General features: G+C 59.2%; 7 gene segments (V, D, J or C); all 7 read left to right on the top strand.

Moving 5' to 3' along the window:
• Positions 1 to 18: 18 nt before the first annotated feature.
• On the top strand, positions 19 to 2,343 carry LOC308354276 (immunoglobulin lambda constant 7-like). The segment is given in 3 exons: positions 19 to 62; positions 361 to 467; positions 1,886 to 2,343.
• A 1,681-nt stretch (positions 2,344 to 4,024) lies between these two features.
• On the top strand, positions 4,025 to 6,349 carry LOC308354275 (immunoglobulin lambda constant 7-like). The segment is given in 3 exons: positions 4,025 to 4,068; positions 4,367 to 4,473; positions 5,892 to 6,349.
• Positions 6,350 to 8,053: 1,704 nt separating this feature from the next.
• Positions 8,054 to 10,377, top strand: LOC308354274 (immunoglobulin lambda constant 7-like). The segment is given in 3 exons: positions 8,054 to 8,097; positions 8,395 to 8,501; positions 9,920 to 10,377.
• Positions 10,378 to 12,081: 1,704 nt separating this feature from the next.
• Positions 12,082 to 14,405, top strand: LOC308354273 (immunoglobulin lambda constant 7-like). The segment is given in 3 exons: positions 12,082 to 12,125; positions 12,423 to 12,529; positions 13,948 to 14,405.
• Positions 14,406 to 16,109: 1,704 nt separating this feature from the next.
• Positions 16,110 to 18,433, top strand: LOC308354272 (immunoglobulin lambda constant 7-like). The segment is given in 3 exons: positions 16,110 to 16,153; positions 16,451 to 16,557; positions 17,976 to 18,433.
• Positions 18,434 to 20,137: 1,704 nt separating this feature from the next.
• Positions 20,138 to 22,461, top strand: LOC308354271 (immunoglobulin lambda constant 7-like). The segment is given in 3 exons: positions 20,138 to 20,181; positions 20,479 to 20,585; positions 22,004 to 22,461.
• A 1,704-nt stretch (positions 22,462 to 24,165) lies between these two features.
• Positions 24,166 to 26,482, top strand: LOC308354270 (immunoglobulin lambda constant 7-like). The segment is given in 3 exons: positions 24,166 to 24,192; positions 24,574 to 24,613; positions 26,032 to 26,482.
• Positions 26,483 to 26,851: the final 369 nt, after the last annotated feature.

Here is a 26,851-nt window from a genome sequence, read left to right as displayed (position 1 = left end):
TTCTGACCCCAAACCCGCATGGCCTCCCGTGCTGACGATGTTGTGGTATCCAGGACCCCTCCGTGAGTCCCCAGTCTGCAAAGGGGTCCCAGCTCTATCATCTCTGTGAGAAACAGGTCTCCTCACACCTTCCACAAGCACACCCTGACACACAGCTCCTTCCGAAGGATGGAGTTAGCTGGGAATTCCGAGGCCATGGGCAGACATTCTCCCCAGCTCCTCGCCACAACTGAGGATGGATGCACTCGGAACTCTCCATGGACATGACATTCCAGATACCCAGGTGCCACCCCCCCAACCCGCCCATCTGCCCAACCAGCACCCGTGACAAAGACACTGCCCTTTGGACCTCCCGAGCAGCTGCAGGTGGGCCTGGGGCAGGGCTGGAGGGGCTCACAGAGGGTTTCTGTTCGAGGCTGTGTCACAGTGTGCTGTGTTCGGCGGCGGGACCCAGCTGACCGTCCTCGGTGAGTCTCCCCCTTGCCCTCCTCTTTGGGATCTTGGGTGCAATTTCGGGCTGTGCTTCGCTCTTCTCAATCTGGACAGGGCTGAGGCTCAAGGTCTGTGGGTCTGTACCTTTTGTGCCCTTTGTCTGCGCCTCATGCCTCCACTGGTGTCATCTTGTCCGATGTCTGCTCAGAGCTCTGGGGACCAGACCCCAAACCCTGAGTAGTCTACACCCAGGCCTCATTGTGGGTCCAGCTCTCTCCTTAAAGGAGAGATCTCCTCTGGGCTCAGGGAAACTGGGCTCCCCACTCAGGATCTCTTGGCTTCAAGAGACTGGGGTAGTCCGGGGTGATGGACAAGGTAGAGGGAGGCTCAGCCTACCATCAGGGCCTCCGGATGAGAGAAGGAGGCTGGAGACTGCTCAAGCTGTGGCTATTGTCTCTGGAGTGCCCCCAGACAGAGGACTGCCCGGAACACAGTGGGGAGATCCTTAGTCTGGTGACCCTGGAACAAGGAGGGGGATGAGGACAAGGGGTCAAGGATCAAGCCTGGACTTCAGAGGAGAAGGGGGCCCAGGGTGTTGGGAACACCCACCTCCATGGGGACAGTCAGACACATGAACAGGACAGGTCTCAGGACACTCGGGCAGCAGAGGTCCACCCCTTCCCAGCCCAGCACAGCTGGAAAGCACCCTGAGCAGATGGACATTTGGCTCAGGGGACTCTGAGAGGGACAGGTAACAGGGAAAGTGCCTGCCAGGCCCTCAGAAAGTCTAGGACAGACGGATCCCCCAGCACAACTTCGCAGAGCAGGCAGAGCCCTAGAACAGACCCGGCCTCAGCCTCAGAAATAAAAACTCAGCTCGCATGAAAACTGTGCATCTGCGGACTCTCTGCAGTCGGGCACCAGGGGCTCACAGCCCTTGCCCACTCAGCATCCGTACCAGCGGTTGGGGATATCTGTTGGAGGTAGTCAAGGCTGATGTGAAGCTGTGAGGTGGTCTAGGGGCAGGACTCCTACTTCTCACGAGGGAACAGAGCCCTACAACCAGGGACAGGCCAGCTCTAGGACATCCCGGGTAAGCAATCTGGGGGAGGTCCCATTGAGAACGAGGTCCAAGCACAGACAGAGTCAGAGGGCTCCCGGGGTCTCAGGGCCAGTCGAGCCAGTTCTGGGGGTGGCCTGGGTGAATTCCAAGGCAATGTGTCCTGGAGAGAGCCTGAGACCATGGAGGGGCCCAGAAACTAGAGGCCATGACGCTCAGAGTCTCCCAGCAGAACATCCGTGACCCAGCCCAGGCTGACCTGACCCCAGGACAGCAAGGGCCACCTGAGGCCCAAGCCAGGGACATGGCACAGCTGCATCCGCACATCAGGACAGAGGTAGGAGCTGACAGAAGAAACCTCTGACCTTGACCCGCTGCCCTCCATCCCCACAGGTCAGCCCACGTCGGCACCCTCGGTCACGCTCTTCCCGCCCTCCTCTGAGGAGCTCGACGCCAAGAAGGCCACCCTGGTGTGCCTCATCAGTGACTTCTACCCCAGCGGCGTGACGGTGGCCTGGAAGGCAGACGGCAGCCCCGTCACCCAGGGCGTGGAGACCACCAAGCCCTCCAAACAGAGCAACAACAAGTACGCGGCCAGCAGCTACCTGAGCCTGTCGCCTGACAAGTGGAAATCTCACAGCAGCTTCAGCTGCCTGGTCACGCACGAGGGCAAAACCGTGGAGAAGAAGGTGGTCCCCTCACAGTGCTCTTAGGTCCCCGACACTCTCCCCCACCCAGCGGGGCCTGGAGCCACAGGACCTCCAGGACGATCTTCCCTCCCCCCAGGGTCATCCCAGCCCTTCTCCCTGCACCCCGTCAACACTCAATAAAGTGTCCTTTATTCAATCAGAAATCAGCCTCTCCGCTCATTGCGTCTCAAACACTCTGTGTCCTGAACGTGACCGTCTTCAGCGGTGAACGTAATTCTTCTGCCTCGGGGGACAGGGGTCTACAGAAGACGTCCTCCTGGTTTTGGGGGGAGTCGTTTCACTCTCACCTAAAAGGCCAAAGAATATTCCAAACAGAAAATACCTACAGGAGAACCAAGATAGAAGACTCCCCCTCACAATGGCTCTATGCTTTCTTTTCTTTGTGGGGACCTTGCCCACGGTCAGCCGTCGCTGCCCTTGCTGACATTGGCTCTCCGTTCTGTGGGGATAATGTTCGAGTGTCTCCCCGAGCCTGGGCTCTCAGCATCTGGAACTAGAACCCATCATAAGACGTCCACTCTCCTTTCCCTGTAGGGCCCTCCTCTCCGTGCCGTGGTTTCCCTGGGCTCCTCTCCCCTGGGGACCTTTCCCGCGATCCCATCCTAGAACACCTGCCATTCCTTAGGGGACACCCTCACCTGACTCCCCCGGGACATGGTTTGTGCCCTCTACCACAGACCCTCCCCGTCACAGTCAGGGCACGACACTGGGCACTCCCACTCTCACTCCCACTCCCACTCCCACTGGTGGCTCCTCCTCCCACGGTGTCCCTTGGTTCCCACTTGTATTCATTTTCTCTGGGAGACAGACACCGGCTACGCTCTCTAGGACCCTCCCAGGCCCAGCCAACCCAGGAATCCGCCCCTTGTGCTGGGGTGACCTGCCTGGGGCCTCTGTGCTAAAAATCAAGGGTCAGGCGCTAGAAGTGGGCTGCCACGAGGTCTCTCAACTGACTCATCGACTTAGGAGTCTAGTGTGGGTGCTGAGCGAGAACAACAATGCACGCACATGCACAGTGAACACAAACATACACACGATGCACACGCACGATGCACACACAAGAAGCACACACACGATGACCACAAAGGCACTGGTCCCTTCCAAACGTTGCTGCCATGCTGGGCAACTCTCGGGAAGGATCGGGAAGAGCTAGAGCACAGGGGCTACTCCGAGTGCCGGGTAGAACGTGAGCAAAGAACACTCTGTCGCCGCAGTCCCCACCAGCGCCAGTCAGCGTCAGAGGGAAGGCCAGGAGGTTCCAGTCCACGATGGTGTGAGACAAGAGACATGATGAGCTCCCGGGGGGCAGTCTGCACGGGGAGGTGCAGGCCGATCAGGGAGGAGAGCAACAGTGCTGACGCAGCGTGCCACCGACTCACAGAAACTAGGAGGCTAGGTGTGCGTGTCCCCTGGCTGACATCTGCAGCTGACATCCCAGGTCTGGGTGCCGGCCAAGGCCGTGGGGGTCAGGGCCCCCTCACCATTTGAAGGTCCGTTGCCAGGGTACAGTATGTGTCCTGAGTGCTGGGGACACCCTGTTCCAGTGGCCACAAAGACTCCCACAACGGAACTCCAGGGGACCTGCTGGAAGCAGTCCCTGCCTCCCCACCCACTGGGTCGCCCGGGTCTTTCAGGTGGACATTCAGCCCATACATCTCTACAGAGTGACGTCTGCCCACCCCGGGCTCAGGTCGGGGACTACACACAAGAACCAGCCAAGGACACCATTCTTGGAGCTCAGGGCCCGCTGAAGGCATCGGAGTGCTTGAGGGGAAACCTGCTTCTCCTCCCACCCACTTTCCATTTCTGACCCCAAACCCGCATGGCCTCCCGTGCTGACGATGTTGTGGTATCCAGGACCCCTCCGTGAGTCCCCAGTCTGCAAAGGGGTCCCAGCTCTATCATCTCTGTGAGAAACAGGTCTCCTCACACCTTCCACAAGCACACCCTGACACACAGCTCCTTCCGAAGGATGGAGTTAGCTGGGAATTCCGAGGCCATGGGCAGACATTCTCCCCAGCTCCTCGCCACAACTGAGGATGGATGCACTCGGAACTCTCCATGGACATGACATTCCAGATACCCAGGTGCCACCCCCCCAACCCGCCCATCTGCCCAACCAGCACCCGTGACAAAGACACTGCCCTTTGGACCTCCCGAGCAGCTGCAGGTGGGCCTGGGGCAGGGCTGGAGGGGCTCACAGAGGGTTTCTGTTCGAGGCTGTGTCACAGTGTGCTGTGTTCGGCGGCGGGACCCAGCTGACCGTCCTCGGTGAGTCTCCCCCTTGCCCTCCTCTTTGGGATCTTGGGTGCAATTTCGGGCTGTGCTTCGCTCTTCTCAATCTGGACAGGGCTGAGGCTCAAGGTCTGTGGGTCTGTACCTTTTGTGCCCTTTGTCTGCGCCTCATGCCTCCACTGGTGTCATCTTGTCCGATGTCTGCTCAGAGCTCTGGGGACCAGACCCCAAACCCTGAGTAGTCTACACCCAGGCCTCATTGTGGGTCCAGCTCTCTCCTTAAAGGAGAGATCTCCTCTGGGCTCAGGGAAACTGGGCTCCCCACTCAGGATCTCTTGGCTTCAAGAGACTGGGGTAGTCCGGGGTGATGGACAAGGTAGAGGGAGGCTCAGCCTACCATCAGGGCCTCCGGATGAGAGAAGGAGGCTGGAGACTGCTCAAGCTGTGGCTATTGTCTCTGGAGTGCCCCCAGACAGAGGACTGCCCGGAACACAGTGGGGAGATCCTTAGTCTGGTGACCCTGGAACAAGGAGGGGGATGAGGACAAGGGGTCAAGGATCAAGCCTGGACTTCAGAGGAGAAGGGGGCCCAGGGTGTTGGGAACACCCACCTCCATGGGGACAGTCAGACACATGAACAGGACAGGTCTCAGGACACTCGGGCAGCAGAGGTCCACCCCTTCCCAGCCCAGCACAGCTGGAAAGCACCCTGAGCAGATGGACATTTGGCTCAGGGGACTCTGAGAGGGACAGGTAACAGGGAAAGTGCCTGCCAGGCCCTCAGAAAGTCTAGGACAGACGGATCCCCCAGCACAACTTCGCAGAGCAGGCAGAGCCCTAGAACAGACCCGGCCTCAGCCTCAGAAATAAAAACTCAGCTCGCATGAAAACTGTGCATCTGCGGACTCTCTGCAGTCGGGCACCAGGGGCTCACAGCCCTTGCCCACTCAGCATCCGTACCAGCGGTTGGGGATATCTGTTGGAGGTAGTCAAGGCTGATGTGAAGCTGTGAGGTGGTCTAGGGGCAGGACTCCTACTTCTCACGAGGGAACAGAGCCCTACAACCAGGGACAGGCCAGCTCTAGGACATCCCGGGTAAGCAATCTGGGGGAGGTCCCATTGAGAACGAGGTCCAAGCACAGACAGAGTCAGAGGGCTCCCGGGGTCTCAGGGCCAGTCGAGCCAGTTCTGGGGGTGGCCTGGGTGAATTCCAAGGCAATGTGTCCTGGAGAGAGCCTGAGACCATGGAGGGGCCCAGAAACTAGAGGCCATGACGCTCAGAGTCTCCCAGCAGAACATCCGTGACCCAGCCCAGGCTGACCTGACCCCAGGACAGCAAGGGCCACCTGAGGCCCAAGCCAGGGACATGGCACAGCTGCATCCGCACATCAGGACAGAGGTAGGAGCTGACAGAAGAAACCTCTGACCTTGACCCGCTGCCCTCCATCCCCACAGGTCAGCCCACGTCGGCACCCTCGGTCACGCTCTTCCCGCCCTCCTCTGAGGAGCTCGACGCCAAGAAGGCCACCCTGGTGTGCCTCATCAGTGACTTCTACCCCAGCGGCGTGACGGTGGCCTGGAAGGCAGACGGCAGCCCCGTCACCCAGGGCGTGGAGACCACCAAGCCCTCCAAACAGAGCAACAACAAGTACGCGGCCAGCAGCTACCTGAGCCTGTCGCCTGACAAGTGGAAATCTCACAGCAGCTTCAGCTGCCTGGTCACGCACGAGGGCAAAACCGTGGAGAAGAAGGTGGTCCCCTCACAGTGCTCTTAGGTCCCCGACACTCTCCCCCACCCAGCGGGGCCTGGAGCCACAGGACCTCCAGGACGATCTTCCCTCCCCCCAGGGTCATCCCAGCCCTTCTCCCTGCACCCCGTCAACACTCAATAAAGTGTCCTTTATTCAATCAGAAATCAGCCTCTCCGCTCATTGCGTCTCAAACACTCTGTGTCCTGAACGTGACCGTCTTCAGCGGTGAACGTAATTCTTCTGCCTCGGGGGACAGGGGTCTACAGAAGACGTCCTCCTGGTTTTGGGGGGAGTCGTTTCACTCTCACCTAAAAGGCCAAAGAATATTCCAAACAGAAAATACCTACAGGAGAACCAAGATAGAAGACTCCCCCTCACAATGGCTCTATGCTTTCTTTTCTTTGTGGGGACCTTGCCCACGGTCAGCCGTCGCTGCCCTTGCTGACATTGGCTCTCCGTTCTGTGGGGATAATGTTCGAGTGTCTCCCCGAGCCTGGGCTCTCAGCATCTGGAACTAGAACCCATCATAAGACGTCCACTCTCCTTTCCCTGTAGGGCCCTCCTCTCCGTGCCGTGGTTTCCCTGGGCTCCTCTCCCCTGGGGACCTTTCCCGCGATCCCATCCTAGAACACCTGCCATTCCTTAGGGGACACCCTCACCTGACTCCCCCGGGACATGGTTTGTGCCCTCTACCACAGACCCTCCCCGTCACAGTCAGGGCACGACACTGGGCACTCCCACTCTCACTCCCACTCCCACTCCCACTGGTGGCTCCTCCTCCCACGGTGTCCCTTGGTTCCCACTTGTATTCATTTTCTCTGGGAGACAGACACCGGCTACGCTCTCTAGGACCCTCCCAGGCCCAGCCAACCCAGGAATCCGCCCCTTGTGCTGGGGTGACCTGCCTGGGGCCTCTGTGCTAAAAATCAAGGGTCAGGCGCTAGAAGTGGGCTGCCACGAGGTCTCTCAACTGACTCATCGACTTAGGAGTCTAGTGTGGGTGCTGAGCGAGAACAACAATGCACGCACATGCACAGTGAACACAAACATACACACGATGCACACGCACGATGCACACACAAGAAGCACACACACGATGACCACAAAGGCACTGGTCCCTTCCAAACGTTGCTGCCATGCTGGGCAACTCTCGGGAAGGATCGGGAAGAGCTAGAGCACAGGGGCTACTCCGAGTGCCGGGTAGAACGTGAGCAAAGAACACTCTGTCGCCGCAGTCCCCACCAGCGCCAGTCAGCGTCAGAGGGAAGGCCAGGAGGTTCCAGTCCACGATGGTGTGAGACAAGAGACATGATGAGCTCCCGGGGGGCAGTCTGCACGGGGAGGTGCAGGCCGATCAGGGAGGAGAGCAACAGTGCTGACGCAGCGTGCCACCGACTCACAGAAACTAGGAGGCTAGGTGTGCGTGTCCCCTGGCTGACATCTGCAGCTGACATCCCAGGTCTGGGTGCCGGCCAAGGCCGTGGGGGTCAGGGCCCCCTCACCATTTGAAGGTCCGTTGCCAGGGTACAGTATGTGTCCTGAGTGCTGGGGACACCCTGTTCCAGTGGCCACAAAGACTCCCACAACGGAACTCCAGGGGACCTGCTGGAAGCAGTCCCTGCCTCCCCACCCACTGGGTCGCCCGGGTCTTTCAGGTGGACATTCAGCCCATACATCTCTACAGAGTGACGTCTGCCCACCCCGGGCTCAGGTCGGGGACTACACACTAGCCACCCCCTATTCCTTCCTCAAGAACCAGCCAAGGACACCATTCTTGGAGCTCAGGGCCTGCTGAAGGCATCGGAGTACTTGAGGGGAAACCTGCTTCTCCTCCCACCCACTTTCCATTTCTGACCCCAAACCCGCATGGCCTCCCGTGCTGACGATGTTGTGGTATCCAGGACCCCTCCGTGAGTCCCCAGTCTGCAAAGGGGTCCCAGCTCTATCATCTCTGTGAGAAACAGGTCTCCTCACACCTTCCACAAGCACACCCTGACACACAGCTCCTTCCGAAGGATGGAGTTAGCTGGGAATTCCGAGGCCATGGGCAGACATTCTCCCCAGCTCCTCGCCACAACTGAGGATGGATGCACTCGGAACTCTCCATGGACATGACATTCCAGATACCCAGGTGCCACCCCCCAACCCGCCCATCTGCCCAACCAGCACCCGTGACAAAGACACTGCCCTTTGGACCTCCCGAGCAGCTGCAGGTGGGCCTGGGGCAGGGCTGGAGGGGCTCACAGAGGGTTTCTGTTCGAGGCTGTGTCACAGTGTGCTGTGTTCGGCGGCGGGACCCAGCTGACCGTCCTCGGTGAGTCTCCCCCTTGCCCTCCTCTTTGGGATCTTGGGTGCAATTTCGGGCTGTGCTTCGCTCTTCTCAATCTGGACAGGGCTGAGGCTCAAGGTCTGTGGGTCTGTACCTTTTGTGCCCTTTGTCTGCGCCTCATGCCTCCACTGGTGTCATCTTGTCCGATGTCTGCTCAGAGCTCTGGGGACCAGACCCCAAACCCTGAGTAGTCTACACCCAGGCCTCATTGTGGGTCCAGCTCTCTCCTTAAAGGAGAGATCTCCTCTGGGCTCAGGGAAACTGGGCTCCCCACTCAGGATCTCTTGGCTTCAAGAGACTGGGGTAGTCCGGGGTGATGGACAAGGTAGAGGGAGGCTCAGCCTACCATCAGGGCCGCCGGATGAGAGAAGGAGGCTGGAGACTGCTCAAGCTGTGGCTATTGTCTCTGGAGTGCCCCCAGACAGAGGACTGCCCAGAACACAGTGGGGAGATCCTTAGTCTGGTGACCCTGGAACAAGGAGGGGGATGAGGACAAGGGGTCAAGGATCAAGCCTGGACTTCAGAGGAGAAGGGGGCCCAGGGTGTTGGGAACACCCACCTCCATGGGGACAGTCAGACACATGAACAGGACAGGTCTCAGGACACTCGGGCAGCAGAGGTCCACCCCTTCCCAGCCCAGCACAGCTGGAAAGCACCCTGAGCAGATGGACATTTGGCTCAGGGGACTCTGAGAGGGACAGGTAACAGGGAAAGTGCCTGCCAGGCCCTCAGAAAGTCTAGGACAGACGGATCCCCCAGCACAACTTCGCAGAGCAGGCAGAGCCCTAGAACAGACCCGGCCTCAGCCTCAGAAATAAAAACTCAGCTCGCATGAAAACTGTGCATCTGCGGACTCTCTGCAGTCGGGCACCAGGGGCTCACAGCCCTTGCCCACTCAGCATCCGTACCAGCGGTTGGGGATATCTGTTGGAGGTAGTCAAGGCTGATGTGAAGCTGTGAGGTGGTCTAGGGGCAGGACTCCTACTTCTCACGAGGGAACAGAGCCCTACAACCAGGGACAGGCCAGCTCTAGGACATCCCGGGTAAGCAATCTGGGGGAGGTCCCATTGAGAACGAGGTCCAAGCACAGACAGAGTCAGAGGGCTCCCGGGGTCTCAGGGCCAGTCGAGCCAGTTCTGGGGGTGGCCTGGGTGAATTCCAAGGCAATGTGTCCTGGAGAGAGCCTGAGACCATGGAGGGGCCCAGAAACTAGAGGCCATGACGCTCAGAGTCTCCCAGCAGAACATCCGTGACCCAGCCCAGGCTGACCTGACCCCAGGACAGCAAGGGCCACCTGAGGCCCAAGCCAGGGACATGGCACAGCTGCATCCGCACATCAGGACAGAGGTAGGAGCTGACAGAAGAAACCTCTGACCTTGACCCGCTGCCCTCCATCCCCACAGGTCAGCCCACGTCGGCACCCTCGGTCACGCTCTTCCCGCCCTCCTCTGAGGAGCTCGACGCCAAGAAGGCCACCCTGGTGTGCCTCATCAGTGACTTCTACCCCAGCGGCGTGACGGTGGCCTGGAAGGCAGACGGCAGCCCCGTCACCCAGGGCGTGGAGACCACCAAGCCCTCCAAACAGAGCAACAACAAGTACGCGGCCAGCAGCTACCTGAGCCTGTCGCCTGACAAGTGGAAATCTCACAGCAGCTTCAGCTGCCTGGTCACGCACGAGGGCAAAACCGTGGAGAAGAAGGTGGTCCCCTCACAGTGCTCTTAGGTCCCCGACACTCTCCCCCACCCAGCGGGGCCTGGAGCCACAGGACCTCCAGGACGATCTTCCCTCCCCCCAGGGTCATCCCAGCCCTTCTCCCTGCACCCCGTCAACACTCAATAAAGTGTCCTTTATTCAATCAGAAATCAGCCTCTCCGCTCATTGCGTCTCAAACACTCTGTGTCCTGAACGTGACCGTCTTCAGCGGTGAACGTAATTCTTCTGCCTCGGGGGACAGGGGTCTACAGAAGACGTCCTCCTGGTTTTGGGGGGAGTCGTTTCACTCTCACCTAAAAGGCCAAAGAATATTCCAAACAGAAAATACCTACAGGAGAACCAAGATAGAAGACTCCCCCTCACAATGGCTCTATGCTTTCTTTTCTTTGTGGGGACCTTGCCCACGGTCAGCCGTCGCTGCCCTTGCTGACATTGGCTCTCCGTTCTGTGGGGATAATGTTCGAGTGTCTCCCCGAGCCTGGGCTCTCAGCATCTGGAACTAGAACCCATCATAAGACGTCCACTCTCCTTTCCCTGTAGGGCCCTCCTCTCCGTGCCGTGGTTTCCCTGGGCTCCTCTCCCCTGGGGACCTTTCCCGCGATCCCATCCTAGAACACCTGCCATTCCTTAGGGGACACCCTCACCTGACTCCCCCGGGACATGGTTTGTGCCCTCTACCACAGACCCTCCCCGTCACAGTCAGGGCACGACACTGGGCACTCCCACTCTCACTCCCACTCCCACTCCCACTGGTGGCTCCTCCTCCCACGGTGTCCCTTGGTTCCCACTTGTATTCATTTTCTCTGGGAGACAGACACCGGCTACGCTCTCTAGGACCCTCCCAGGCCCAGCCAACCCAGGAATCCGCCCCTTGTGCTGGGGTGACCTGCCTGGGGCCTCTGTGCTAAAAATCAAGGGTCAGGCGCTAGAAGTGGGCTGCCACGAGGTCTCTCAACTGACTCATCGACTTAGGAGTCTAGTGTGGGTGCTGAGCGAGAACAACAATGCACGCACATGCACAGTGAACACAAACATACACACGATGCACACGCACGATGCACACACAAGAAGCACACACACGATGACCACAAAGGCACTGGTCCCTTCCAAACGTTGCTGCCATGCTGGGCAACTCTCGGGAAGGATCGGGAAGAGCTAGAGCACAGGGGCTACTCCGAGTGCCGGGTAGAACGTGAGCAAAGAACACTCTGTCGCCGCAGTCCCCACCAGCGCCAGTCAGCGTCAGAGGGAAGGCCAGGAGGTTCCAGTCCACGATGGTGTGAGACAAGAGACATGATGAGCTCCCGGGGGGCAGTCTGCACGGGGAGGTGCAGGCCGATCAGGGAGGAGAGCAACAGTGCTGACGCAGCGTGCCACCGACTCACAGAAACTAGGAGGCTAGGTGTGCGTGTCCCCTGGCTGACATCTGCAGCTGACATCCCAGGTCTGGGTGCCGGCCAAGGCCGTGGGGGTCAGGGCCCCCTCACCATTTGAAGGTCCGTTGCCAGGGTACAGTATGTGTCCTGAGTGCTGGGGACACCCTGTTCCAGTGGCCACAAAGACTCCCACAACGGAACTCCAGGGGACCTGCTGGAAGCAGTCCCTGCCTCCCCACCCACTGGGTCGCCCGGGTCTTTCAGGTGGACATTCAGCCCATACATCTCTACAGAGTGACGTCTGCCCACCCCGGGCTCAGGTCGGGGACTACACACTAGCCACCCCCTATTCCTTCCTCAAGAACCAGCCAAGGACACCATTCTTGGAGCTCAGGGCCTGCTGAAGGCATCGGAGTGCTTGAGGGGAAACCTGCTTCTCCTCCCACCCACTTTCCATTTCTGACCCCAAACCCGCATGGCCTCCCGTGCTGACGATGTTGTGGTATCCAGGACCCCTCCGTGAGTCCCCAGTCTGCAAAGGGGTCCCAGCTCTATCATCTCTGTGAGAAACAGGTCTCCTCACACCTTCCACAAGCACACCCTGACACACAGCTCCTTCCGAAGGATGGAGTTAGCTGGGAATTCCGAGGCCATGGGCAGACATTCTCCCCAGCTCCTCGCCACAACTGAGGATGGATGCACTCGGAACTCTCCATGGACATGACATTCCAGATACCCAGGTGCCACCCCCCAACCCGCCCATCTGCCCAACCAGCACCCGTGACAAAGACACTGCCCTTTGGACCTCCCGAGCAGCTGCAGGTGGGCCTGGGGCAGGGCTGGAGGGGCTCACAGAGGGTTTCTGTTCGAGGCTGTGTCACAGTGTGCTGTGTTCGGCGGCGGGACCCAGCTGACCGTCCTCGGTGAGTCTCCCCCTTGCCCTCCTCTTTGGGATCTTGGGTGCAATTTCGGGCTGTGCTTCGCTCTTCTCAATCTGGACAGGGCTGAGGCTCAAGGTCTGTGGGTCTGTACCTTTTGTGCCCTTTGTCTGCGCCTCATGCCTCCACTGGTGTCATCTTGTCCGATGTCTGCTCAGAGCTCTGGGGACCAGACCCCAAACCCTGAGTAGTCTACACCCAGGCCTCATTGTGGGTCCAGCTCTCTCCTTAAAGGAGAGATCTCCTCTGGGCTCAGGGAAACTGGGCTCCCCACTCAGGATCTCTTGGCTTCAAGAGACTGGGGTAGTCCGGGGTGATGGACAAGGTAGAGGGAGGCTCAGCCTACCATCAGGGCCGCCGGATGAGAGAAGGAGGCTGGAGACTGCTCAAGCTGTGGCTATTGTCTCTGGAGTGCCCCCAGACAGAGGACTGCCCAGAACACAGTGGGGAGATCCTTAGTCTGGTGACCCTGGAACAAGGAGGGGGATGAGGACAAGGGGTCAAGGATCAAGCCTGGACTTCAGAGGAGAAGGGGGCCCAGGGTGTTGGGAACACCCACCTCCATGGGGACAGTCAGACACATGAACAGGACAGGTCTCAGGACACTCGGGCAGCAGAGGTCCACCCCTTCCCAGCCCAGCACAGCTGGAAAGCACCCTGAGCAGATGGACATTTGGCTCAGGGGACTCTGAGAGGGACAGGTAACAGGGAAAGTGCCTGCCAGGCCCTCAGAAAGTCTAGGACAGACGGATCCCCCAGCACAACTTCGCAGAGCAGGCAGAGCCCTAGAACAGACCCGGCCTCAGCCTCAGAAATAAAAACTCAGCTCGCATGAAAACTGTGCATCTGCGGACTCTCTGCAGTCGGGCACCAGGGGCTCACAGCCCTTGCCCACTCAGCATCCGTACCAGCGGTTGGGGATATCTGTTGGAGGTAGTCAAGGCTGATGTGAAGCTGTGAGGTGGTCTAGGGGCAGGACTCCTACTTCTCACGAGGGAACAGAGCCCTACAACCAGGGACAGGCCAGCTCTAGGACATCCCGGGTAAGCAATCTGGGGGAGGTCCCATTGAGAACGAGGTCCAAGCACAGACAGAGTCAGAGGGCTCCCGGGGTCTCAGGGCCAGTCGAGCCAGTTCTGGGGGTGGCCTGGGTGAATTCCAAGGCAATGTGTCCTGGAGAGAGCCTGAGACCATGGAGGGGCCCAGAAACTAGAGGCCATGACGCTCAGAGTCTCCCAGCAGAACATCCGTGACCCAGCCCAGGCTGACCTGACCCCAGGACAGCAAGGGCCACCTGAGGCCCAAGCCAGGGACATGGCACAGCTGCATCCGCACATCAGGACAGAGGTAGGAGCTGACAGAAGAAACCTCTGACCTTGACCCGCTGCCCTCCATCCCCACAGGTCAGCCCACGTCGGCACCCTCGGTCACGCTCTTCCCGCCCTCCTCTGAGGAGCTCGACGCCAAGAAGGCCACCCTGGTGTGCCTCATCAGTGACTTCTACCCCAGCGGCGTGACGGTGGCCTGGAAGGCAGACGGCAGCCCCGTCACCCAGGGCGTGGAGACCACCAAGCCCTCCAAACAGAGCAACAACAAGTACGCGGCCAGCAGCTACCTGAGCCTGTCGCCTGACAAGTGGAAATCTCACAGCAGCTTCAGCTGCCTGGTCACGCACGAGGGCAAAACCGTGGAGAAGAAGGTGGTCCCCTCACAGTGCTCTTAGGTCCCCGACACTCTCCCCCACCCAGCGGGGCCTGGAGCCACAGGACCTCCAGGACGATCTTCCCTCCCCCCAGGGTCATCCCAGCCCTTCTCCCTGCACCCCGTCAACACTCAATAAAGTGTCCTTTATTCAATCAGAAATCAGCCTCTCCGCTCATTGCGTCTCAAACACTCTGTGTCCTGAACGTGACCGTCTTCAGCGGTGAACGTAATTCTTCTGCCTCGGGGGACAGGGGTCTACAGAAGACGTCCTCCTGGTTTTGGGGGGAGTCGTTTCACTCTCACCTAAAAGGCCAAAGAATATTCCAAACAGAAAATACCTACAGGAGAACCAAGATAGAAGACTCCCCCTCACAATGGCTCTATGCTTTCTTTTCTTTGTGGGGACCTTGCCCACGGTCAGCCGTCGCTGCCCTTGCTGACATTGGCTCTCCGTTCTGTGGGGATAATGTTCGAGTGTCTCCCCGAGCCTGGGCTCTCAGCATCTGGAACTAGAACCCATCATAAGACGTCCACTCTCCTTTCCCTGTAGGGCCCTCCTCTCCGTGCCGTGGTTTCCCTGGGCTCCTCTCCCCTGGGGACCTTTCCCGCGATCCCATCCTAGAACACCTGCCATTCCTTAGGGGACACCCTCACCTGACTCCCCCGGGACATGGTTTGTGCCCTCTACCACAGACCCTCCCCGTCACAGTCAGGGCACGACACTGGGCACTCCCACTCTCACTCCCACTCCCACTCCCACTGGTGGCTCCTCCTCCCACGGTGTCCCTTGGTTCCCACTTGTATTCATTTTCTCTGGGAGACAGACACCGGCTACGCTCTCTAGGACCCTCCCAGGCCCAGCCAACCCAGGAATCCGCCCCTTGTGCTGGGGTGACCTGCCTGGGGCCTCTGTGCTAAAAATCAAGGGTCAGGCGCTAGAAGTGGGCTGCCACGAGGTCTCTCAACTGACTCATCGACTTAGGAGTCTAGTGTGGGTGCTGAGCGAGAACAACAATGCACGCACATGCACAGTGAACACAAACATACACACGATGCACACGCACGATGCACACACAAGAAGCACACACACGATGACCACAAAGGCACTGGTCCCTTCCAAACGTTGCTGCCATGCTGGGCAACTCTCGGGAAGGATCGGGAAGAGCTAGAGCACAGGGGCTACTCCGAGTGCCGGGTAGAACGTGAGCAAAGAACACTCTGTCGCCGCAGTCCCCACCAGCGCCAGTCAGCGTCAGAGGGAAGGCCAGGAGGTTCCAGTCCACGATGGTGTGAGACAAGAGACATGATGAGCTCCCGGGGGGCAGTCTGCACGGGGAGGTGCAGGCCGATCAGGGAGGAGAGCAACAGTGCTGACGCAGCGTGCCACCGACTCACAGAAACTAGGAGGCTAGGTGTGCGTGTCCCCTGGCTGACATCTGCAGCTGACATCCCAGGTCTGGGTGCCGGCCAAGGCCGTGGGGGTCAGGGCCCCCTCACCATTTGAAGGTCCGTTGCCAGGGTACAGTATGTGTCCTGAGTGCTGGGGACACCCTGTTCCAGTGGCCACAAAGACTCCCACAACGGAACTCCAGGGGACCTGCTGGAAGCAGTCCCTGCCTCCCCACCCACTGGGTCGCCCGGGTCTTTCAGGTGGACATTCAGCCCATACATCTCTACAGAGTGACGTCTGCCCACCCCGGGCTCAGGTCGGGGACTACACACTAGCCACCCCCTATTCCTTCCTCAAGAACCAGCCAAGGACACCATTCTTGGAGCTCAGGGCCTGCTGAAGGCATCGGAGTACTTGAGGGGAAACCTGCTTCTCCTCCCACCCACTTTCCATTTCTGACCCCAAACCCGCATGGCCTCCCGTGCTGACGATGTTGTGGTATCCAGGACCCCTCCGTGAGTCCCCAGTCTGCAAAGGGGTCCCAGCTCTATCATCTCTGTGAGAAACAGGTCTCCTCACACCTTCCACAAGCACACCCTGACACACAGCTCCTTCCGAAGGATGGAGTTAGCTGGGAATTCCGAGGCCATGGGCAGACATTCTCCCCAGCTCCTCGCCACAACTGAGGATGGATGCACTCGGAACTCTCCATGGACATGACATTCCAGATACCCAGGTGCCACCCCCCAACCCGCCCATCTGCCCAACCAGCACCCGTGACAAAGACACTGCCCTTTGGACCTCCCGAGCAGCTGCAGGTGGGCCTGGGGCAGGGCTGGAGGGGCTCACAGAGGGTTTCTGTTCGAGGCTGTGTCACAGTGTGCTGTGTTCGGCGGCGGGACCCAGCTGACCGTCCTCGGTGAGTCTCCCCCTTGCCCTCCTCTTTGGGATCTTGGGTGCAATTTCGGGCTGTGCTTCGCTCTTCTCAATCTGGACAGGGCTGAGGCTCAAGGTCTGTGGGTCTGTACCTTTTGTGCCCTTTGTCTGCGCCTCATGCCTCCACTGGTGTCATCTTGTCCGATGTCTGCTCAGAGCTCTGGGGACCAGACCCCAAACCCTGAGTAGTCTACACCCAGGCCTCATTGTGGGTCCAGCTCTCTCCTTAAAGGAGAGATCTCCTCTGGGCTCAGGGAAACTGGGCTCCCCACTCAGGATCTCTTGGCTTCAAGAGACTGGGGTAGTCCGGGGTGATGGACAAGGTAGAGGGAGGCTCAGCCTACCATCAGGGCCGCCGGATGAGAGAAGGAGGCTGGAGACTGCTCAAGCTGTGGCTATTGTCTCTGGAGTGCCCCCAGACAGAGGACTGCCCGGAACACAGTGGGGAGATCCTTAGTCTGGTGACCCTGGAACAAGGAGGGGGATGAGGACAAGGGGTCAAGGATCAAGCCTGGACTTCAGAGGAGAAGGGGGCCCAGGGTGTTGGGAACACCCACCTCCATGGGGACAGTCAGACACATGAACAGGACAGGTCTCAGGACACTCGGGCAGCAGAGGTCCACCCCTTCCCAGCCCAGCACAGCTGGAAAGCACCCTGAGCAGATGGACATTTGGCTCAGGGGACTCTGAGAGGGACAGGTAACAGGGAAAGTGCCTGCCAGGCCCTCAGAAAGTCTAGGACAGACGGATCCCCCAGCACAACTTCGCAGAGCAGGCAGAGCCCTAGAACAGACCCGGCCTCAGCCTCAGAAATAAAAACTCAGCTCGCATGAAAACTGTGCATCTGCGGACTCTCTGCAGTCGGGCACCAGGGGCTCACAGCCCTTGCCCACTCAGCATCCGTACCAGCGGTTGGGGATATCTGTTGGAGGTAGTCAAGGCTGATGTGAAGCTGTGAGGTGGTCTAGGGGCAGGACTCCTACTTCTCACGAGGGAACAGAGCCCTACAACCAGGGACAGGCCAGCTCTAGGACATCCCGGGTAAGCAATCTGGGGGAGGTCCCATTGAGAACGAGGTCCAAGCACAGACAGAGTCAGAGGGCTCCCGGGGTCTCAGGGCCAGTCGAGCCAGTTCTGGGGGTGGCCTGGGTGAATTCCAAGGCAATGTGTCCTGGAGAGAGCCTGAGACCATGGAGGGGCCCAGAAACTAGAGGCCATGACGCTCAGAGTCTCCCAGCAGAACATCCGTGACCCAGCCCAGGCTGACCTGACCCCAGGACAGCAAGGGCCACCTGAGGCCCAAGCCAGGGACATGGCACAGCTGCATCCGCACATCAGGACAGAGGTAGGAGCTGACAGAAGAAACCTCTGACCTTGACCCGCTGCCCTCCATCCCCACAGGTCAGCCCACGTCGGCACCCTCGGTCACGCTCTTCCCGCCCTCCTCTGAGGAGCTCGACGCCAAGAAGGCCACCCTGGTGTGCCTCATCAGTGACTTCTACCCCAGCGGCGTGACGGTGGCCTGGAAGGCAGACGGCAGCCCCGTCACCCAGGGCGTGGAGACCACCAAGCCCTCCAAACAGAGCAACAACAAGTACGCGGCCAGCAGCTACCTGAGCCTGTCGCCTGACAAGTGGAAATCTCACAGCAGCTTCAGCTGCCTGGTCACGCACGAGGGCAAAACCGTGGAGAAGAAGGTGGTCCCCTCACAGTGCTCTTAGGTCCCCGACACTCTCCCCCACCCAGCGGGGCCTGGAGCCACAGGACCTCCAGGACGATCTTCCCTCCCCCCAGGGTCATCCCAGCCCTTCTCCCTGCACCCCGTCAACACTCAATAAAGTGTCCTTTATTCAATCAGAAATCAGCCTCTCCGCTCATTGCGTCTCAAACACTCTGTGTCCTGAACGTGACCGTCTTCAGCGGTGAACGTAATTCTTCTGCCTCGGGGGACAGGGGTCTACAGAAGACGTCCTCCTGGTTTTGGGGGGAGTCGTTTCACTCTCACCTAAAAGGCCAAAGAATATTCCAAACAGAAAATACCTACAGGAGAACCAAGATAGAAGACTCCCCCTCACAATGGCTCTATGCTTTCTTTTCTTTGTGGGGACCTTGCCCACGGTCAGCCGTCGCTGCCCTTGCTGACATTGGCTCTCCGTTCTGTGGGGATAATGTTCGAGTGTCTCCCCGAGCCTGGGCTCTCAGCATCTGGAACTAGAACCCATCATAAGACGTCCACTCTCCTTTCCCTGTAGGGCCCTCCTCTCCGTGCCGTGGTTTCCCTGGGCTCCTCTCCCCTGGGGACCTTTCCCGCGATCCCATCCTAGAACACCTGCCATTCCTTAGGGGACACCCTCACCTGACTCCCCCGGGACATGGTTTGTGCCCTCTACCACAGACCCTCCCCGTCACAGTCAGGGCACGACACTGGGCACTCCCACTCTCACTCCCACTCCCACTCCCACTGGTGGCTCCTCCTCCCACGGTGTCCCTTGGTTCCCACTTGTATTCATTTTCTCTGGGAGACAGACACCGGCTACGCTCTCTAGGACCCTCCCAGGCCCAGCCAACCCAGGAATCCGCCCCTTGTGCTGGGGTGACCTGCCTGGGGCCTCTGTGCTAAAAATCAAGGGTCAGGCGCTAGAAGTGGGCTGCCACGAGGTCTCTCAACTGACTCATCGACTTAGGAGTCTAGTGTGGGTGCTGAGCGAGAACAACAATGCACGCACATGCACAGTGAACACAAACATACACACGATGCACACGCACGATGCACACACAAGAAGCACACACACGATGACCACAAAGGCACTGGTCCCTTCCAAACGTTGCTGCCATGCTGGGCAACTCTCGGGAAGGATCGGGAAGAGCTAGAGCACAGGGGCTACTCCGAGTGCCGGGTAGAACGTGAGCAAAGAACACTCTGTCGCCGCAGTCCCCACCAGCGCCAGTCAGCGTCAGAGGGAAGGCCAGGAGGTTCCAGTCCACGATGGTGTGAGACAAGAGACATGATGAGCTCCCGGGGGGCAGTCTGCACGGGGAGGTGCAGGCCGATCAGGGAGGAGAGCAACAGTGCTGACGCAGCGTGCCACCGACTCACAGAAACTAGGAGGCTAGGTGTGCGTGTCCCCTGGCTGACATCTGCAGCTGACATCCCAGGTCTGGGTGCCGGCCAAGGCCGTGGGGGTCAGGGCCCCCTCACCATTTGAAGGTCCGTTGCCAGGGTACAGTATGTGTCCTGAGTGCTGGGGACACCCTGTTCCAGTGGCCACAAAGACTCCCACAACGGAACTCCAGGGGACCTGCTGGAAGCAGTCCCTGCCTCCCCACCCACTGGGTCGCCCGGGTCTTTCAGGTGGACATTCAGCCCATACATCTCTACAGAGTGACGTCTGCCCACCCCGGGCTCAGGTCGGGGACTACACACTAGCCACCCCCTATTCCTTCCTCAAGAACCAGCCAAGGACACCATTCTTGGAGCTCAGGGCCTGCTGAAGGCATCGGAGTGCTTGAGGGGAAACCTGCTTCTCCTCCCACCCACTTTCCATTTCTGACCCCAAACCCGCATGGCCTCCCGTGCTGACGATGTTGTGGTATCCAGGACCCCTCCGTGAGTCCCCAGTCTGCAAAGGGGTCCCAGCTCTATCATCTCTGTGAGAAACAGGTCTCCTCACACCTTCCACAAGCACACCCTGACACACAGCTCCTTCCGAAGGATGGAGTTAGCTGGGAATTCCGAGGCCATGGGCAGACATTCTCCCCAGCTCCTCGCCACAACTGAGGATGGATGCACTCGGAACTCTCCATGGACATGACATTCCAGATACCCAGGTGCCACCCCCCAACCCGCCCATCTGCCCAACCAGCACCCGTGACAAAGACACTGCCCTTTGGACCTCCCGAGCAGCTGCAGGTGGGCCTGGGGCAGGGCTGGAGGGGCTCACAGAGGGTTTCTGTTCGAGGCTGTGTCACAGTGTGCTGTGTTCGGCGGCGGGACCCAGCTGACCGTCCTCGGTGAGTCTCCCCCTTGCCCTCCTCTTTGGGATCTTGGGTGCAATTTCGGGCTGTGCTTCGCTCTTCTCAATCTGGACAGGGCTGAGGCTCAAGGTCTGTGGGTCTGTACCTTTTGTGCCCTTTGTCTGCGCCTCATGCCTCCACTGGTGTCATCTTGTCCGATGTCTGCTCAGAGCTCTGGGGACCAGACCCCAAACCCTGAGTAGTCTACACCCAGGCCTCATTGTGGGTCCAGCTCTCTCCTTAAAGGAGAGATCTCCTCTGGGCTCAGGGAAACTGGGCTCCCCACTCAGGATCTCTTGGCTTCAAGAGACTGGGGTAGTCCGGGGTGATGGACAAGGTAGAGGGAGGCTCAGCCTACCATCAGGGCCGCCGGATGAGAGAAGGAGGCTGGAGACTGCTCAAGCTGTGGCTATTGTCTCTGGAGTGCCCCCAGACAGAGGACTGCCCAGAACACAGTGGGGAGATCCTTAGTCTGGTGACCCTGGAACAAGGAGGGGGATGAGGACAAGGGGTCAAGGATCAAGCCTGGACTTCAGAGGAGAAGGGGGCCCAGGGTGTTGGGAACACCCACCTCCATGGGGACAGTCAGACACATGAACAGGACAGGTCTCAGGACACTCGGGCAGCAGAGGTCCACCCCTTCCCAGCCCAGCACAGCTGGAAAGCACCCTGAGCAGATGGACATTTGGCTCAGGGGACTCTGAGAGGGACAGGTAACAGGGAAAGTGCCTGCCAGGCCCTCAGAAAGTCTAGGACAGACGGATCCCCCAGCACAACTTCGCAGAGCAGGCAGAGCCCTAGAACAGACCCGGCCTCAGCCTCAGAAATAAAAACTCAGCTCGCATGAAAACTGTGCATCTGCGGACTCTCTGCAGTCGGGCACCAGGGGCTCACAGCCCTTGCCCACTCAGCATCCGTACCAGCGGTTGGGGATATCTGTTGGAGGTAGTCAAGGCTGATGTGAAGCTGTGAGGTGGTCTAGGGGCAGGACTCCTACTTCTCACGAGGGAACAGAGCCCTACAACCAGGGACAGGCCAGCTCTAGGACATCCCGGGTAAGCAATCTGGGGGAGGTCCCATTGAGAACGAGGTCCAAGCACAGACAGAGTCAGAGGGCTCCCGGGGTCTCAGGGCCAGTCGAGCCAGTTCTGGGGGTGGCCTGGGTGAATTCCAAGGCAATGTGTCCTGGAGAGAGCCTGAGACCATGGAGGGGCCCAGAAACTAGAGGCCATGACGCTCAGAGTCTCCCAGCAGAACATCCGTGACCCAGCCCAGGCTGACCTGACCCCAGGACAGCAAGGGCCACCTGAGGCCCAAGCCAGGGACATGGCACAGCTGCATCCGCACATCAGGACAGAGGTAGGAGCTGACAGAAGAAACCTCTGACCTTGACCCGCTGCCCTCCATCCCCACAGGTCAGCCCACGTCGGCACCCTCGGTCACGCTCTTCCCGCCCTCCTCTGAGGAGCTCGACGCCAAGAAGGCCACCCTGGTGTGCCTCATCAGTGACTTCTACCCCAGCGGCGTGACGGTGGCCTGGAAGGCAGACGGCAGCCCCGTCACCCAGGGCGTGGAGACCACCAAGCCCTCCAAACAGAGCAACAACAAGTACGCGGCCAGCAGCTACCTGAGCCTGTCGCCTGACAAGTGGAAATCTCACAGCAGCTTCAGCTGCCTGGTCACGCACGAGGGCAAAACCGTGGAGAAGAAGGTGGTCCCCTCACAGTGCTCTTAGGTCCCCGACACTCTCCCCCACCCAGCGGGGCCTGGAGCCACAGGACCTCCAGGACGATCTTCCCTCCCCCCAGGGTCATCCCAGCCCTTCTCCCTGCACCCCGTCAACACTCAATAAAGTGTCCTTTATTCAATCAGAAATCAGCCTCTCCGCTCATTGCGTCTCAAACACTCTGTGTCCTGAACGTGACCGTCTTCAGCGGTGAACGTAATTCTTCTGCCTCGGGGGACAGGGGTCTACAGAAGACGTCCTCCTGGTTTTGGGGGGAGTCGTTTCACTCTCACCTAAAAGGCCAAAGAATATTCCAAACAGAAAATACCTACAGGAGAACCAAGATAGAAGACTCCCCCTCACAATGGCTCTATGCTTTCTTTTCTTTGTGGGGACCTTGCCCACGGTCAGCCGTCGCTGCCCTTGCTGACATTGGCTCTCCGTTCTGTGGGGATAATGTTCGAGTGTCTCCCCGAGCCTGGGCTCTCAGCATCTGGAACTAGAACCCATCATAAGACGTCCACTCTCCTTTCCCTGTAGGGCCCTCCTCTCCGTGCCGTGGTTTCCCTGGGCTCCTCTCCCCTGGGGACCTTTCCCGCGATCCCATCCTAGAACACCTGCCATTCCTTAGGGGACACCCTCACCTGACTCCCCCGGGACATGGTTTGTGCCCTCTACCACAGACCCTCCCCGTCACAGTCAGGGCACGACACTGGGCACTCCCACTCTCACTCCCACTCCCACTCCCACTGGTGGCTCCTCCTCCCACGGTGTCCCTTGGTTCCCACTTGTATTCATTTTCTCTGGGAGACAGACACCGGCTACGCTCTCTAGGACCCTCCCAGGCCCAGCCAACCCAGGAATCCGCCCCTTGTGCTGGGGTGACCTGCCTGGGGCCTCTGTGCTAAAAATCAAGGGTCAGGCGCTAGAAGTGGGCTGCCACGAGGTCTCTCAACTGACTCATCGACTTAGGAGTCTAGTGTGGGTGCTGAGCGAGAACAACAATGCACGCACATGCACAGTGAACACAAACATACACACGATGCACACGCACGATGCACACACAAGAAGCACACACACGATGACCACAAAGGCACTGGTCCCTTCCAAACGTTGCTGCCATGCTGGGCAACTCTCGGGAAGGATCGGGAAGAGCTAGAGCACAGGGGCTACTCCGAGTGCCGGGTAGAACGTGAGCAAAGAACACTCTGTCGCCGCAGTCCCCACCAGCGCCAGTCAGCGTCAGAGGGAAGGCCAGGAGGTTCCAGTCCACGATGGTGTGAGACAAGAGACATGATGAGCTCCCGGGGGGCAGTCTGCACGGGGAGGTGCAGGCCGATCAGGGAGGAGAGCAACAGTGCTGACGCAGCGTGCCACCGACTCACAGAAACTAGGAGGCTAGGTGTGCGTGTCCCCTGGCTGACATCTGCAGCTGACATCCCAGGTCTGGGTGCCGGCCAAGGCCGTGGGGGTCAGGGCCCCCTCACCATTTGAAGGTCCGTTGCCAGGGTACAGTATGTGTCCTGAGTGCTGGGGACACCCTGTTCCAGTGGCCACAAAGACTCCCACAACGGAACTCCAGGGGACCTGCTGGAAGCAGTCCCTGCCTCCCCACCCACTGGGTCGCCCGGGTCTTTCAGGTGGACATTCAGCCCATACATCTCTACAGAGTGACGTCTGCCCACCCCGGGCTCAGGTCGGGGACTACACACTAGCCACCCCCTATTCCTTCCTCAAGAACCAGCCAAGGACACCATTCTTGGAGCTCAGGGCCTGCTGAAGGCATCGGAGTGCTTGAGGGGAAACCTGCTTCTCCTCCCACCCACTTTCCATTTCTGACCCCAAACCCGCATGGCCTCCCGTGCTGACGATGTTGTGGTATCCAGGACCCCTCCGTGAGTCCCCAGTCTGCAAAGGGGTCCCAGCTCTATCATCTCTGTGAGAAACAGGTCTCCTCACACCTTCCACAAGCACACCCTGACACACAGCTCCTTCCGAAGGATGGAGTTAGCTGGGAATTCCGAGGCCATGGGCAGACATTCTCCCCAGCTCCTCGCCACAACTGAGGATGGATGCACTCGGAACTCTCCATGGACATGACATTCCAGATACCCAGGTGCCACCCCCCAACCCGCCCATCTGCCCAACCAGCACCCGTGACAAAGACACTGCCCTTTGGACCTCCCGAGCAGCTGCAGGTGGGCCTGGGGCAGGGCTGGAGGGGCTCACAGAGGGTTTCTGTTCGAGGCTGTGTCACAGTGTGCTGTGTTCGGCGGCGGGACCCAGCTGACCGTCCTCGGTGAGTCTCCCCCTTGCCCTCCTCTTTGGGATCTTGGGTGCAATTTCGGGCTGTGCTTCGCTCTTCTCAATCTGGACAGGGCTGAGGCTCAAGGTCTGTGGGTCTGTACCTTTTGTGCCCTTTGTCTGCGCCTCATGCCTCCACTGGTGTCATCTTGTCCGATGTCTGCTCAGAGCTCTGGGGACCAGACCCCAAACCCTGAGTAGTCTACACCCAGGCCTCATTGTGGGTCCAGCTCTCTCCTTAAAGGAGAGATCTCCTCTGGGCTCAGGGAAACTGGGCTCCCCACTCAGGATCTCTTGGCTTCAAGAGACTGGGGTAGTCCGGGGTGATGGACAAGGTAGAGGGAGGCTCAGCCTACCATCAGGGCCGCCGGATGAGAGAAGGAGGCTGGAGACTGCTCAAGCTGTGGCTATTGTCTCTGGAGTGCCCCCAGACAGAGGACTGCCCAGAACACAGTGGGGAGATCCTTAGTCTGGTGACCCTGGAACAAGGAGGGGGATGAGGACAAGGGGTCAAGGATCAAGCCTGGACTTCAGAGGAGAAGGGGGCCCAGGGTGTTGGGAACACCCACCTCCATGGGGACAGTCAGACACATGAACAGGACAGGTCTCAGGACACTCGGGCAGCAGAGGTCCACCCCTTCCCAGCCCAGCACAGCTGGAAAGCACCCTGAGCAGATGGACATTTGGCTCAGGGGACTCTGAGAGGGACAGGTAACAGGGAAAGTGCCTGCCAGGCCCTCAGAAAGTCTAGGACAGACGGATCCCCCAGCACAACTTCGCAGAGCAGGCAGAGCCCTAGAACAGACCCGGCCTCAGCCTCAGAAATAAAAACTCAGCTCGCATGAAAACTGTGCATCTGCGGACTCTCTGCAGTCGGGCACCAGGGGCTCACAGCCCTTGCCCACTCAGCATCCGTACCAGCGGTTGGGGATATCTGTTGGAGGTAGTCAAGGCTGATGTGAAGCTGTGAGGTGGTCTAGGGGCAGGACTCCTACTTCTCACGAGGGAACAGAGCCCTACAACCAGGGACAGGCCAGCTCTAGGACATCCCGGGTAAGCAATCTGGGGGAGGTCCCATTGAGAACGAGGTCCAAGCACAGACAGAGTCAGAGGGCTCCCGGGGTCTCAGGGCCAGTCGAGCCAGTTCTGGGGGTGGCCTGGGTGAATTCCAAGGCAATGTGTCCTGGAGAGAGCCTGAGACCATGGAGGGGCCCAGAAACTAGAGGCCATGACGCTCAGAGTCTCCCAGCAGAACATCCGTGACCCAGCCCAGGCTGACCTGACCCCAGGACAGCAAGGGCCACCTGAGGCCCAAGCCAGGGACATGGCACAGCTGCATCCGCACATCAGGACAGAGGTAGGAGCTGACAGAAGAAACCTCTGACCTTGACCCGCTGCCCTCCATCCCCACAGGTCAGCCCACGTCGGCACCCTCGGTCACGCTCTTCCCGCCCTCCTCTGAGGAGCTCGACGCCAAGAAGGCCACCCTGGTGTGCCTCATCAGTGACTTCTACCCCAGCGGCGTGACGGTGGCCTGGAAGGCAGACGGCAGCCCCGTCACCCAGGGCGTGGAGACCACCAAGCCCTCCAAACAGAGCAACAACAAGTACGCGGCCAGCAGCTACCTGAGCCTGTCGCCTGACAAGTGGAAATCTCACAGCAGCTTCAGCTGCCTGGTCACGCACGAGGGCAAAACCGTGGAGAAGAAGGTGGTCCCCTCACAGTGCTCTTAGGTCCCCGACACTCTCCCCCACCCAGCGGGGCCTGGAGCCACAGGACCTCCAGGACGATCTTCCCTCCCCCCAGGGTCATCCCAGCCCTTCTCCCTGCACCCCGTCAACACTCAATAAAGTGTCCTTTATTCAATCAGAAATCAGCCTCTCCGCTCATTGCGTCTCAAACACTCTGTGTCCTGAACGTGACCGTCTTCAGCGGTGAACGTAATTCTTCTGCCTCGGGGGACAGGGGTCTACAGAAGTCGTCCTCCTGGTTTTAGGAGGGGTAGTTTTACTCTCACCTGTATGTCCAGAGAAAATTCCAGAGCAGTAGATACAAGCAATAGAACCAAGATAGACCACCTTCACCAATGTCTCTTTACTTGCTCTTGTTGTGTTAACCACATCAGTCACCATGAACAGCAAAGCCTGCTTCTCTTGGTTCTCCATTGACTCCTGAATAATGTGTGAACTCCTTCCTGGACCTGTGGCCTCACCATCAAGGACTAGCTCCTTTC

Source organism: Martes martes (genome assembly GCF_963455335.1).
Source record: "Martes martes genome assembly, chromosome: 13".
Lineage (NCBI taxonomy): Eukaryota > Metazoa > Chordata > Mammalia > Carnivora > Mustelidae > Martes > Martes martes.
Note: the sequence above shows the minus strand (reverse complement) of the source record. Positions and strands in the feature narration are given on the sequence as shown.